Source organism: Rattus norvegicus, chromosome 1 (assembly GCF_036323735.1).
Source record: "Rattus norvegicus strain BN/NHsdMcwi chromosome 1, GRCr8, whole genome shotgun sequence".
Lineage (NCBI taxonomy): Eukaryota > Metazoa > Chordata > Mammalia > Rodentia > Muridae > Rattus > Rattus norvegicus.
Window position 1 is genome coordinate 100335317 of NC_086019.1, and position 15869 is coordinate 100351185.

Genomic DNA, 15869 nt, shown 5'->3' on the forward strand with positions numbered 1-15869 from the left:
ATCACATGGGTCATTTCAATAGATGCAGAAGAGGCTTTCTGAGAAGATCCACTGTCTTACTAAAAGTCCTGAAGAAACTCAGTAGAAGGAATATACATCAAAATAATGTCTGTCTGTCACAAACCTATAACAAATATTAGAGAACAAAGCATTTCCGTGAAAATCAGGAACAAGAGAAGGGTGTCCAGTTTCTCCACTCAATATGATCCTTGAGTCTTAACTAGACCTAAGACAAGAGAAGCACAGGATGAAAAAGGAAGAAGACAAAGTACAGTTTGCAGGTGATGAATATAAACCTTAAACCATCAGAAAACTCTGACAACACTTTCAGCAAATTGGGAGAGTACAAAAATAATATATAAAAAATGAGTCTTCCATATACACCAATAGCAAATATACTGGGAAAGAAATCAAGGAAGCTACCCCACTCACTATAATCTTTAAGGTGAAACAAAACAAAACCAAAACACACCTTGGAATAAAACTAAGGTTGTAAAAGATCTTTACAGTGAAAATAATCAAAGTTTAAACCAAATTGATTAAAGAAGGTACTAGAAGATGAAAAGATTTTCTGTGTTCATGGATCAAAAGAATCACTATTGTAAAAATGGCTATCCTACCAAAACAATATGGATTCAAAGTAATCTCAATAAAATTAAAAACGCCTCTTTGCAGAAATAATCCTAAAATTAATGTGGAAGCACACTCACAATACCTCAATAGCCAAAGAAGTCATGAACAATAATAATGGATAATTGAGATATGGCTTAGCAGTTAAGAGCACTTCGCAGAGATCAAGTCCAGTTCTTAGCACCCATATAGTGGCTTCTAGCCAACTCTAACTCCAGAGGAAGTGACACCATTTTTTCTGCCTTCAGGGGTACTGGGCATACATGGCGCATACACATGCATGAATGCTATGCACTTATAAATCTTAAAAAGGATACACTTTGAGATTTTCTCATGTCCGATTTTAAGTGATACTACAGAGTAATAATGCTGTAGTATTCTGTAGTAATAAGGGCAGCATAATTTGGGCACAAAAATAGATCCATAGATCCATGAAATAGAGTTGAGGACCAATGTATAAGCTAATAAAATTACAACTACGTGGTCTGTTTTATTTACAAGAACGCTCAAAATACACATTTGAAAAAACAAAGTCTCTTGAATTCTGTGGGTTTAGGGATTAGGTTGGCGTGAGGGATAGAGTTAGGAGTCTGGGTTAGGGGTCTTGGGCTACAGAGTAGGACTAGGGTTATGCTTATAGTTAGTATTAGGTGTAGTTTAAGTCGTTACTCTGTCTTAGGGATTCATTGCTCTGAAGGGACACCACAACCATGGCAACTCTTACAAAGGAAAACATTTTATAAGAAGGAACCAAAATGAAGCCCTTTTGCATAAAACTTCCATTTTCAATAGGTGTCAGAGGTGGACAGGAGATGTCTTGGCACCTCACTGGTTTCCACTGGGGAACACTTGCTATGTCTAATGTGTCTATAGTTTAGTTTCATTGTTAATCTTTTTCATATTTGGAAAAATGGACCAAACTGTTGGCCATTCACCCTTTGACTTAGTCTTAATGAATCTCAAGGATGTTCAGGAAAAAAAAAAAGGGCTGAATTGGGACTACCTTGGAGCCCTGCATCTGCAGCTAGGAGCTGATCACCACTAGTGAATCCCTGCTTCCTGCTGGTGCTACTCTTTAAAGGAGCACCAGCAGCCCCTCAGCTTTTTCCTGTAAGGAAGCTGGAGGTTATTCCTGTTACAAAATCACTGTGCCCATGAGAATTTAATTCGGCAGGTAGCAAGATGCTGCTCCCTTGAAATTATAGCTGGAGGACATAAGCAAAGTTTTGTCTCTATTTTAAATATATAAATGTGTGTGGCCACAACATGTTTCTGGTCATAATTGATGAGTTTCTAGTGTTCCGTACGTCTTCGTTATAGACTATTGGCTTGTGGTTATGGTTATTATGGGCTCAGGTATGGTTAAAAATCTTTCATCTGTAACAAAAGTTAAAACTGGTAACTCAAGGTTGGAGCCATTCTGGACAGCAGCACATGTGAGAAGCCAGCCAAGGAAACGGGTCTCTGAAGACACTTTTACATTGGGATAAGATTTGTATATAATTTCTGTCCTCTTAAAAACCAAAAAAAGAAAAGAGGAAGATGAAGAAGGAGAAGAGAAGGGGGAGGAGAAGGAACAGAAAGAGGGGATATTAAAGATGCAATCTTATGCAAGAACTCGTCTTGCTGGCAGCCAAACTTTGTAACAAAAAAAGTAACCTAGTTGGTATTGATTTTAGAAACACTGTGTTAACACTGGTAAGACTTAGTTTTGCATACTAAACGTTATGGTTGTGTTCTGTCTTTCCTCTTAAAAGTGGTATTTTGTTTTGACATTACAAAAACAATTGATAGGTTTTAAACTTCTTTAAAGAAAGTAAAATTTTGCAGAAAGTTTTAAAACTATATTTTATAAACAGCTTTTTAAAATGCTTTAATTTATAAAGCCATTGGGACATTTTAAAATTTATCAGATGTTTTATTGTAGTGGATTGTCTCGCACCCAATGTCCCGCCAGCAAGAACAACGCGTGGCAACAGGATTCTTCTGCGAGCAAGCCTTTACTGTGTTACAGCTCTTCTTAGTGTTACAGCTCTTCTTAGTGTTACAGCTCTCTTGAACAGGGACAGGGGACCCCGAGCAGCAAAGTCGCTCGACTTATATACACAACAGTATGCTAATTATCTCTCAGGGATTGGTGGGGCATGGATCACCCCACTACTTGTCCTCCAGGGATTGGCGGAGAATGAATCACCCCATTAGCATATTAACGGTCAACTGACACCTGGTGCAAAAACCGCACATGTGCAGTACCGTTGTGCACCACTGGAGGGCGCCCTACATCTCATCGTATGGCTGCCCTAGCAAGGGGACAAGCCTGCACATGTGCAGTAAGTTGTCGACATCCAGACAAGGCTGGATGTCGGCGCCATCTTTGTTTCGCCGTGCCGCTCTCTACAGTGGATGAATGGATAAATAAAAAACTAAAAATTAGGACCACAACTGAACGCCAGAGACTGAAAAATTCCTATTTTATAATGCAATAAAATGTTGACCTTATGCAGTCTGACAAAGAACTTGAATATTAAAATGTTAATATTTTTAAAAAATTGAGAATCACTGTCTTAAAAATATGTCTATTAGTCTATTCAGCCTAGCAGAAACTGATTTAAAGATATATTACTAACCTTGTTTTTACTAGCATTGTTAAGCTATACCTATTTTGGTAAACTGAATCATAAAAGATTGTTGTGTAAAAACCATGTAAGGATCAAAGAGAAAAGTAAGTCTGTGTTTTAAAGCCTTATCTTGGTAGTGAAAGAGCTTTAATTCAATAACTCATTTCATTGTAAAGTGTTAGGGATAATTAAAAAAAATGATCAAATCTTTTAGATGGTGGGAACGATATTTGTAGTCATGCTAAATACTTGTAATTGTGGGCATTTCCACCTAGCACAAGTTCCCAAAATAATGACTGACTTCGTTTCTATGAACAAAGGCCTAGGTCATCAGCTTTGGCTTGTTTCCACTAGCTCATAACTTAGTTATCCTGTTTAAACTACTCTCAGGTTCACAGGTCTGTTTTCATCAGTGTTCATGACAAATCTCCTGTACCTGACTCTTTCCCAGAATCCTAGCTCTTTCCCACCTCTAATCCTGCCTCAGCTCACTTTCTAGGCCTTTCTATTTGACAGGTGATGATCCACACAGTACACACTTGTTTAGCAAGTAAAACCCCTAGAGCTCCAGTAAAATTCCCTTACACGCCATCCTAGGGCACAATACTCCTTACTGCCTCCTTAAACTCAGACTTTGTGTATACACCAAAGGCCAATCTTAGTGTTGACAGCAGGCCATCCCAGCTCTGTTTCTTTTGGTAGGGCAGCGCTTGTGCCATTTGTCCTGAGAGATATCCCTCACTCAGTGCTGTCTGGAAAATGCCAAGGTTAAGTTAGTGTTAGTTCTGAGTTAGAATAAGGGGTAGAAGTAGATTAGGATAGTGTTAGAGTTAAGAACAAGATGAGCTTTAGAGTTGGGGTTCGTGGTATGGATAGGGATAAGGTTATTGTTGGCAAGAGTACTAGAACTTAATTGATCATTAGAGTTATGATTTGGGCTAGAGGACTGTTTGTGTTAGAGTTAGTGTTAAGTTTGGTGATATGTTTAGGATTTTTGTGAATAGTTGTAAGGTGAGAATTATTGATTGATAAGCTAGATATAGCTTCATTGTAAGGGTCCTGGTTAGAGTCATGTTTTTGGTTAGGAATGAGGTTAAGTTTAGCGGTAAGTTTAGTAATTGTACTAGGATTAGGGTTAGGACTTACTGTTAGGGTGAGGGTTTGGCATAGGTTTAGGGCTGAGGTTAGGAATAGTTTTAGGGTTAAGGTTAGTATTAGAGTTTGGACATAGCTTGGGTTAAGGCCTGGTTAATATTAGGGTTAAGGTTTGGGGTTCATGTTAAGTATTGAGTTGGCATTGTGTTGGGGCTAAGGTTAGATCTAGGCTAAGATCTAGGTGAGTATTGGAGTTAGGGTTAGTTTATAGGTTAGTATCACAGGATATTTGAACCTGTTTCTAGTTAGAATGTGGCTCAGCCCTTAACACACACCTTTAATCCCTCTGGATTGAGTACAGGTAGGTAAAATTAGTTTTCAGAAGGAATTACCCATATTTGAAATTGATGTCTAATTGAGTGGCAATGTGAAGAATCAGAGAAAGATTTGACAGAACAGGATATGCCCAACTCTCACAAGAAGAGTGGGAAAAAAAGAAGGTACTTAAGGGAGAGACAGACAGCCCAGGAAAAAGAGAGTGCAGTACAGAAATGTATGTGGAGAGGAACAGTAGAACTGAGAGGGAGAGTAGAGCAGCACAGGGAGAGAAAAAGGAAGCAGCATTACCAGGAGAGTTTTGTAGAGACAGGTTGAAGAGAGAACAAGCTAGACAAAGGTGAAGACAGAACGGGCCAGAGAATGAGAAGGATCCAGAAGATTAGAAAAGATTACTTAAGTTAGTTTGAGGACAGCAGAGCAATTCAGAAGCTGAGAGAAAAGCCAGATTGAGTAAGTCAGCTAGGAGAGGAGTTCAAACCAGAATAGCTGAGTTGAGCTAGCTAGCAAGAGTTCAGAAAAAGGTAGAAAGGGTGAGCTTGGCCAAACATTCTAGGCCTAGATAAGATTGTACAGAGGCCAGAAGCTTCCAGGACTACTCCTAGGTTAGAAGACTGAGGCAAATAAAAGATAATTTTAGAGGCTAGTTTAGGATGAGAGGTTAAGTTATATTAGGAATACAATTAGAAAGGTAGCTATAGGGTTAATTTTGGGTTTGTGATTATGGTTAAAGTCAGGAATACTTTTAAGGTTATGTTTAGAATTAGGAATTGGTGTTAGGGGTAGGGTAGTATTAGAATTGTGGTTAGATAGGGTTAGGTTAATGCCAGGGTAAAGGGTAGGGTGAGGGTTTAGGCAATTACTGTTAGGGTTAGGCTGAAAGTTAGAGTTATGTATAGTGCTATTGTCGTGACTAGTGTAGGATTAGGTCAGGGCAAAGATTAAGCCATTGTTAGGGTTAGAGTTAGGATAGTGTTAATGCTAGACTATAGGCTAGGTTTAAGTTGACATTCAAGATTCTGTTAGGAATGGAATGAGGTTTAGTGTGAGAGCTAGGGTTATGATTAGGGTTAGGGTAAATCTTAGGTTCATGGCTTTTCTGCACTGGGTGGAGCTTGAGCATAGGACCTCAAAGTCTACTTCTATAGTGACTCACTTCCTCCAAGAACATCACACTTAACTTTGACAAGGCCACACCTCCTGCTAGTGTTACTTCTCATGGGCCAAGCATATTCAAACCACCACAGCCAGTGTTAATGTTAGTATTAATGAATGATCATGGAGTTACTGTTTAGGATTAAAGTTTGAGAAAGGCTAGGATTAAGTTTAGGGTTAGGGTTAGATGTAACAGAGTAAAGGTTAGGATTAGGGTCAGGATTAAGGTTAGAGATGAGGTTAGATTTAGTTTGGGGTTAGGGTTGAGTTTAGAGTCAGGATATGAGGGGTTAGTTTTAAAGTTACATCTGTGATTGGGGCTAGGGATAAAGCTAGGCTTAGTGGTAGGCTTAGTGTTAGGGTTTGCCTGGTAGCTAGAATTAGATTTAGGGTAAGTGTGTGTTAGAACTAGGGTAAGAAAGCTTAGCTTTCTGTTTGAGGTTAGTGTTAGGGCCAATGTTACCATTAGGATTTTAGTTAAGATGAGTTTTTGAAATTGGGTTAGATACAGGGTTCATCTAGTGTGACAGGTAGAATTTAGTACCATGGTTAAATTAGATTGAGAGAATCATAGTTATCATGAGGGCTAGAATTCAAAATTAGGGTTATTGGGTTAGTGATAGAGTAATGACTGTAGTTATATTAAATGTTAATATTAGTGTTAGGGTAATAGAGCTATGGATTAGATGGTTTAGAGCTAAGATTACATATAGTAAGGTTTAGGATTGGGGATAGGCTAGAATTAAGGTTAAAGTTGGGGAGAAGGTGAATGTTAGGGGTTAAGTTTGGGTTTGGATTAAGGTTATTAATGTATATAGCATGTTTATGGTTCGATTAAGACTAGGCTTTAACAAGTATAGGGAAAAGTTAGGGTTAGGGCAAGAAGTAGAGTTCATATTAGGATCTACATATTAGTATATCTACAGTTTGGGTGGTTTAGGGTTAAACTTTAGTGTAAGTCTAAGGCTATTTATTGTCAGTGTTGGGTACATTAGGGACTTGGTTAAGGTGCAAGCTAAATCTACAATTTACATTAGGGCTTGATCTGATGATAGTACTTGGTTTAGGGTTAGAGTTTGAGTTAGGACTAATATTAGAGTTAGGGGTAGAGTTTATGCTTATGCTTAGTGGTAAGGTTGGTGTTAGGGGGTTGGTTTGAGTAATTGCTTATGGTTAGGTCTAGAGTTTAATGTTAAGTTTGTTTAAGGTTGAAACTAGAATGGTAGTCTTGTTCATTTTTCTGTTTCTGTCCTAGAGTATTATGATGAAAACTAACTTGGGAAGGTTTCTTAGGGTTTTACTGCTGAGAACAGACACCATGACCAAGGCAACTCTTATAAGGGCAACATTTAATTGGGGTAGGCTTACAGGGTCAGAGGTTCGGTCCATTATCATTAAGGTGGGAGGGTATCGTCTAGACAGGCATGGGTCAGGAGGAGCTGAGAGTTCTGCATCTTCATCTGAAGGCCACCAGGAAATGATTGGCTCCCATGTGGTTAGGAGGAGGGTCTCATTGTCCTCCCCCATAGTAACACACTTTCTCCAACAAGGCTACACATCCTATTAGTGTCATTCCCTGGGCCAAGCATATTCAAACCAGTACAGATAGTAAAGGGTTACCATTAGGTCTGAGATCGTGTGAGGGTTTGTTAATACAGTTATTGTTTTGTTTAGAGATAGGACTAGGCCGAGGCTAGTTATTGCAATGGCTAAAGTTAAAGTTTGTGGTATGGCACATTGTATGACAATGTGGCCTTGTAATATCACAAAGTTCCATTGTGTCTACTGAATTTTAACAGTTGTTAGCACAATGCTGTATTATGTCATGTTGCGGTAAATACTAAAAATACCCTCACTTGCCCGCATTGTCAAGCCTTACGGCATTAGTAGGGTATTTTCATCTCGGTCAGCAAAGTGTCTCATCTGCTAAGCTTCCAGTCTCTATCCCATGTTGCCGCCAGCTACTGTCTGAGCCTGGCACCAACCGTTCTATCCATCTAGTCCCAAGGTGGGTCTCTGCCATGCCAGTTTCATACACAGACTGCCTACCTCGTGGCTCTCTTCGAACTCTGCTCACATTCCCAGCAACCATCCCCTGGCCCCAGCAGTGGCTACCCTTTCGCAGCTCTCTGCCACTGCTCTGTTTACATTCCCAGCACCCATCCCTAATGGTTATAGTATTAACTCCCAGCAACCCAAGATCAAAACTCCAGATGCTTGTAATTTAGCAATCGGATCTATAACTTAAATTCTCATTCCACAAAACATCCACACAGTAAACTCACAACCAATAGATAATGATATAAACCAGCCACCTAGATAAGATAGATTGACCTATAGAAATCTAGCCCTTAAGAAATATTCACAACTACCTGTGGCCATGTAAGGCTACACGGATCTGGGTGATCCTTCTCTGCCTCCATCTTGGTTCTCTCCTTTTCCCTCTCTCTCCCTTTACCAAAACTCTGTCCCCGCTTTACTTTTTACTGTCCAATCATGGGCCTTGCCTATGCCAGCCCTCACCTGCATAAAGACAACAGTCCACAATGTCATAACAACGGTACATTGTGGCAGCACAACTGTGTAAGTCAACACAGCGTTCGCCATCGTCCCAATCCTCCATCAGCTTACAAGACACCAGCATCTCCTCAACATAGTGTGCATTCATAGTGCCCCAGTGTGCCATCGCACGGCTTCAATGCGACGCCACATCACTCTGTTGTGATGTGAGAATGCTCCATTGTGTCACCACACTCCTAAATTACAACAAATGTTCTCTTTTGAACCCTCCTAACGGTCAGTTTTGACATCACAAGGCTCCGTTAGGGCAATGTAATAGAATAATGCACCAACACAATGCTCCACTGTGCTATGGAAATGGTAAGCTGTAACCACACACTTCTTCTGAGTTTTGGTATTGTAATGTGGTCTCGTGACATCAAAAAGCTCCACTGTGCCGTCTCTATGTTGGATTAATAACAACACACTTCTCAATTTTGGTATCATAATGTGGTCTTATGACATCAAAGAACGCCACTGTGCCATCACTGTCCTGGGTAATGTCATCACGATGCTGATTTATCACATTATGATATTGCATTATGCCACTACAAAAATTCACTGCATCTGGCCATCACAGCAGTATAGAACAGCGTCACAATGGTTCATTTTGTCACCACAATGCAGAAATGTGTTATCACAATGCTTTTTTTCTGCCATAACCACATTGCATAATCAAACTATCTACTTTGCAATCACAATACTGAATTCGGGTATTAACAAGTGTTTCATGTGCCATTGTATTGCCAAATTATGATGTCACAATATTCTATTGTTGTGAAACAATGTTACATTTTGCCATCACAATAGTATAATTTGTCAACAAAGCTCTCCATCACAAAGATCCATAATCCTAGAACAATGCTACACTGGGATGTTACAATTCTGTATTGTGTCTCACAATAGTATACTGTATCATCATAAAGATCAGTTTGCCATCTCAATGCTACACCGTGACATCAAAGTACAGTACTGTGGCATCCTAAGGCTGCGTTGTAAGACGACAATGCTTCACATGCATTTCAATGCTGACTTTAACACCACAATACTAAATCGTGACATCAGAATGATGAATTACAATGTTAGCAAGTTCCATTTTGCCATCCCAGTACTGAATTGTGATATCACACTGCTCCAATTTGTCATCATAATGTAAAAATGAGACATCACATTGTTTAATTTTCACACCACAATACTTCCTTCTGCCACCACAATAATATATTATGTCATTACAATTCTGTTTTATGTCACCTTGCAACTAGTTTTGTTTATTAAGAACCTGTGACATCAGAAAGCTAAAACATGCCATCAAAATGCTAAATAATTTTTTTATTTGAGTTTATTTATTAATTAAAAGTAATCATTTGGACCCAAATCACAATTTTTAAATTGTGCATCATAATTATAAAAATCTGTTTACAAATAATGATAACCTGTAACATTACAATGTTTCATTATGCCATCACAGAGCTTCATTGTGCTACCAGAATATTTCATCCTGACATTGTGCCCATGTGTGCCGTCATAAGACAAATTATGGTATGTTAATGCTTAATTTTGATATGTTAATGCCCCCATAGTGACATTACAATTCTCCAATATGCTAACAAAATATTCTAATGTGACACCACAAAGGAGAATTCTGATAATTTAATGGTTTTGTATGCTAGCTATACTTCAATATGCCGCCCAAATGCTATTATAGTGTCAGTGTCCACTTGTACCATCAGAATATGAATTATGGTATTACAGAGCTCCATTTTTACATAAAATACCCCACTGGGACAGCACATTACCCACATTGTGCCAACATAATGTGGTACAGAACGTTACAATGCTCCTTTGTGACATTATCATTGTCCATTAGGACATTACAGCTTTCTAAGGTGACATCCCTGTGTCATTCTAACATTACAAAACCTATTATGTCTTCATAGTGTTTTACTGTGACAGCACAATGCTCAATTCTAATATTTTAATGTCCATGGATGTCACAATGCTTCACTTCAACAGTGTAAACACGAATAAAATGCTACCTTGTGCCATCACTGCCTTATTAGGATATGTTGATGCTTCATTGTGATAGTACAATGGACCAGGATGACATTCTGCTATTGCACTGTGACCCTAAATCAGTGGTGGTTTTGCTTGCTTGCTTGTTTGTTTCATCAAGGCAGGGTTTCTCGGTGTAGCTCAGGCTTTCCTGAAAGTCAGAATGTAGACCAGGCTGGCCTTGAACTCAGATCCATCTGCCTCTGCCTCCCGAGGGCTAGGATTAAAGTTGTTTGCCACCACCAGCTGGTGTGTGTGTGTGTGTGTGTGTGTGTGTGTGTGTGTGTGTGTGTGTGTTTGTATCTGTGTTTTCTTTTTAAAAGAGACACTGAATCTTTGTGTGAGGCCATCTAATGTAGCATGAACAGCCTCTCAGGTGGTGCAATCCTAAAGAGAGCTGACTCTCTCTTGCCTACCAGACCCTGAACTGCCAATGAGTGCTAGTGATGGGACATTGGGACAACTACCTGCTTCCATGTTGGGATTTTGTCTGGCTTGATCATGTTCAGACCCTATGCATGCTGGCATGACCACTGTAGGTTCATGTATAATTGCCCTGTTATGTCTAGAAAACACAATTTTATTACAGATATCTGCCACCTCTGGATTCTATAATCTGAACTCTACCATTCACCTAACCCAAGTTGGGATGACAGCAAAAAGTGATTCAGTTAACTATTCAGCAAAGTTAAGACCAGACAGCCTTACTAAGAAACACTGTCTAACAACCTAATTCTGATTATCTAGGTTCTATCATAACATAGTTGGCTAAGACAAAATGTCTTCTCCAAAAATTAGTGCTCCTACAATAATGTCCCCTGAGGAAAGCAACTTGGATGACATGTAAGACAATGTTAATTGTCAACTTCACAGAATCTGGGATTTCCTAGGACCAGTCTCTAACTCTGCCCTGGGGGATTATTTTGATGTTAATTGAAAAACCCACCCACTGTGGGTGACAGTACTCTGGGATAGGATCCTGGACTGTAAATGGAGTTAGTGAGCTGAACACAGCATCCATTGCTCTCTTCTTCCTGATTATGACTAGCTGCTTCAAGCTACGTTGCCTTGAATTCTCTGCTCTAATGGCCTATACCCTTGATCTGTGAGCTGAAATAAACCCTTTCCCCTTGACTTGCTTTTGTCTGAGTATTTTTCCACAGCACCCAGAAACAAAAGTAAGCCAGCAAAGAAGAGTAATCGAGATAAATCTGTGCTTCATTTTGAGGGCACACATTCTGGCCAGTGACCGGAAAAGTTCAAATAATGGGGGTTTTTATTTGTTCAATAAATATTTGAGTTCTGGGTCCCAAGTGACTAGTGCATGAAACATATACAGTTACTGTCATCAGGGAGCTGTAGGTTATGAGTCTTGATGGCGTAATTAGCCAAGATTTATGTGATCGACAAAGGCAAGTAAGCCCACGAAGGATTCCAGAGTATCCTGAGAATGAGTCAGATTGATGTTCTATTGTTGTCTTCTGAGAAAATGAACTTATGTGAGCTTGAACTTGGGTTTGGAGGGTGAGCTATCCGAAGAAGTAAAAGGTGCAAAGTTTAAGGGCCTGAGAGGCCAATGTGATGAGAACACAGAGCTTAGAGAGACAGACCCAGGAGTCCAGATAGAGGCCAATTTTGCCCTAGAGTAGTGGGAAGTCATTGAGATATCATTATTAGGAAAATAGGACCAACTTTATGTTGAAAAGGGTACTTTTGGCTTCTGCCAGGAAGAAAAAGGGAGATCAGTTAAGAGGTAAAACAGAAAGAACCGTAGCATGGAGAAGAAATATGGACTTCTATGGAGCAGTGAAGTAGCTGGGATTTTGTGACCAAGTAGATATAAGGAAAGCCAGTAATGCTGGCATACGCCTTTATTCATAGCACTGGAGGAGATTATCTATTACTCACCGTGTAGATCAGGTAGATGTCTGAGTTAGAGGTCAGCCTGGTCTATAGAGTGAGTTCCAGACAAGGCAAAGCTACACACACACACACACACACACACACACACACACACACAGAGAGAGAGAGAGAGAGAGAGACAGACAGACAGACAGAGACAGACAGACAGACAGAGACAGAGAGAGACAGAGAGAGAGACAGACAGAGCAGAGAGACAGAGAGAGACACAAAGACAGACTAAAGAGATACCATTAGACATGGGCGAAAGTAAGACCTCCTAAGTTTCTACTTTCATAGAATCAACAATATAGAATATGGGAAGTGCAGATGGGAATAATATAGAAATATCTAGCATTATACTGATGATCATAGCTAAGGTGGTTATGAAATGTTAATATAAAGTTTTTCATGTTGTCTTAGGGTTTCTTTTGCTGTGAAGAGACACCATGGCCATGGAAACTCTTATAAAGGAAAGCATTTAACTAGGACTGGTTTACATTTCAGATATTTCATTATCATCATGGCAGGGAACATGATGGTATATAGGCAGACGTGATATTGGAGAGGTAGCTGAGAATTCTACAGCTAAACTGACAGGCAGGATGAGAGAGACCCTGGGCCTGGCTTGAGCACTTGAAACCTCAAAGCTCACCCTCTGTGACACACTTCCTTCAACAAGGCTACACCTATTCCAACAAGTACACACCTCCTAATAGTGCTACTCCCTATGAGCCTATTGTACACATTTTCACTCAAACCACTACAGAGATGGAGATGTCGAAGGCTTTTCATAAATCATAATCTATGAAAGTTCGGAAGTCTGTGAGGGTGATAACTTATATGTAACGGCTCAGGGGCAGGACCAGTGTTAGTCCAGGTTAGATTACAATGGTCAAAAATTTAATCTGAGGTTATCAAACACCTTTATCAGGTTCGATGTATTTAAATTTTTTAAAGTATTTCTTGTATTGTTGCAGGGTAGAAGCCCAAAGACCACTTAGCCCGACCAAAGTCCAGAGTTTGTATTAAGCCTGGCAGTGACTGCCTGAAGAGAAACTCTTCTCTGAGTGCACATTATAGGGAGCCTTTGAATACGAAGCACAGAGAAAAACTACATTTTTGTTGGCAGTCGTGGGGATATGTGGTGGGGAGCAAGCAAGCATTTTAACTGAAGCCAAAAACATGCAGTCAGCGGGATGTTCAACCTGAGTTTCTAGAACAGGATTGGGTACTTTCCCATGTGACCTTTCTTCATGGTGGTAGGAAAGGGAGTCAGTTTCATATTAAACTAAGGATGGCTCCAGCTGAGACAAGATGGGGAGGGGGGAATCTTTGTCCTGTCATGGTTTATGTGTCACCGTGAGTCATCTCTCTGTTGGTGCCTATGAAGGCCAGGAGAGGGTGCCATGCCCCTTAGAGCTGGAGATACAGGCTATTGTGAGCTGCCTGCGTGGTTTCTGGGGACCGAACTCAGATCCTCTGGCAGAGCAGGGTGATGACTATTCTTCGATGTCAACTTGAATACATCTGGAATTAACTAAAACACTGGCAGCAGACATCTCTGTGAGGGAATTTCCCTGATTGAACTATCTGAAGTGGGAAGGCCCTCCCTAATCCGGGCCATACATTCTGGTGGCAGCCTATATAATGGCACAGAAGAAGGAAGTGTTGTTCTCTGCCTCATTGCCCTCCCTTCTTCTTCGCTTGTATCAGAGCCGACTTCTTTGGAATAGCAGGCCAGCTGAGACATCCAGCCTTATGGACTGAACAGCTACTGGATTGCAGCTTGTAAGCTCCCCTAATACTATTCTAATAAAAAAGCCATTCTATCAAATCCATAGATATATAATTTTTGTTCCTTTAGAGAATTCTAACTAATACAAACAGTGAGTGACCTGATCGTTAAGCTGTCTTTCCAGTCCTTCAATGTGTTTTATTTTAAAAAATATACCCCAGAAATTGATGGCTGATTCAACCATCCAACTTGTAAGGCTTAATAAATAACTTCATTTTCTGTGTCTTTAGATCTGTGTTCTTGTTTAAGAGGGGACTTGGCAAGGCCAGTCTAGGGCTAGAGGCATTGCCTTGAAGGAGTCAAGGCTGTGGTTTCTGGGGACCTGACCGTTCCCCTGGCCTGTGGTTATCAGGGATAAGGCAAATGTGCCTGAGATCTGTGTTTTTTTTTCCAACATTGTGTGACTTAGCTCTCTTCTGACCTTAGCCATTTTCCTCCCTGCAGATGGTATATCTGTTGCTGTTCTTCTTAATAAACTTGCTTGGCATACGTCATCAGCTGATACAAGACCTCTTGCTCTCAACTATTACTTTGGCTTCTTTATTTCTTACCTTCTTTATTTTTAAGCCCAGCTTCCTCCACTTGTCATTAAGGATCCTTATTCCTGCAGGTTTGGGGCAGTAGGTTATGTCAAGTTGACAATAAAACTAACCAGCACAGTCCATCTAGCAAAATGATAGTAATAGATTGTTCTCTAAGCACAGTATTTGCTGGACATGATAGTACATTGCACACATGAACCCACAGTAACCTGGATTACAAACAGAAGTTCTGAATAAGATCCACCCCTGTCTGAATAGCTACTGACAGTTGATTGCTTTGGTGGGTGGGTGAGACAGTTCTGTCAGCTATGTAGCCTTGAGAGACTACCCATGCTCCAGTGGCTGGCTCTACACTCATGCACATACAGACAGTGCTGAATAGACCTAGAGAGTTTGAAAACAAAACATGAAGTTTGGAGAGAGAATGGTTAGGGGATAAGAGAGGAATTGGAGAGGAGAACATGGGAGGTGGTGGATTTGATCACATTATACATATATGCAAAATTCTCAATTAAAAAGGTAGTTCTAACTAAAGGAACGTGGGAAGACTCTAGATGATCTGAAGAAAGCATTTGCTGTGATTCATTACTGCCAACTATAGGAAATGTTCAACCTTCATGTACCTTTGAGAACAGAGCATGTCATTTATTTTGTTTGTATCGTGATTTTTCCTGGAGAGACAAACAGCTATTTACTCTGTATAACAGAGCATTGCCAGCCCCTCCCCCGCCAAAATTGCTATGTTTCCTAGCTGACTTAGTTTATTACTTACACCCACAAGTGGCATGTTCCCTGGGTGACTTAGAAGGGCAGAAACAACGGAGAAGTCCCATGTCAGTCAACCATTTACTTCTATCTAAAAATTATTTATTATTTGTTTATTTAATATTCATTGGTGTTTTGCCTGCGTGTATATCTGTGTGAGGATGTCAGATCCTTGAAACTGTAGTTCCAGACTCTTGTGACTTTCTATTTGGAAGCTGAGAATTGAACCTGGGTCCTTTGGAAGAGCTGTCGGTGCTCTTAACAGTTGAGCCATCTCTCTAGCCCCAACTTTTCTCTTAGATAATGATGATTGGAATCTCTGGAAATGGCTCTTCTTTCTTAGTCTCATTTCCTTCACTCCCCCTCTTTGAGAGAAGCTTAATGTGCTCCTCCTTGGGGAGTCTCCCGTGGAATCATCGA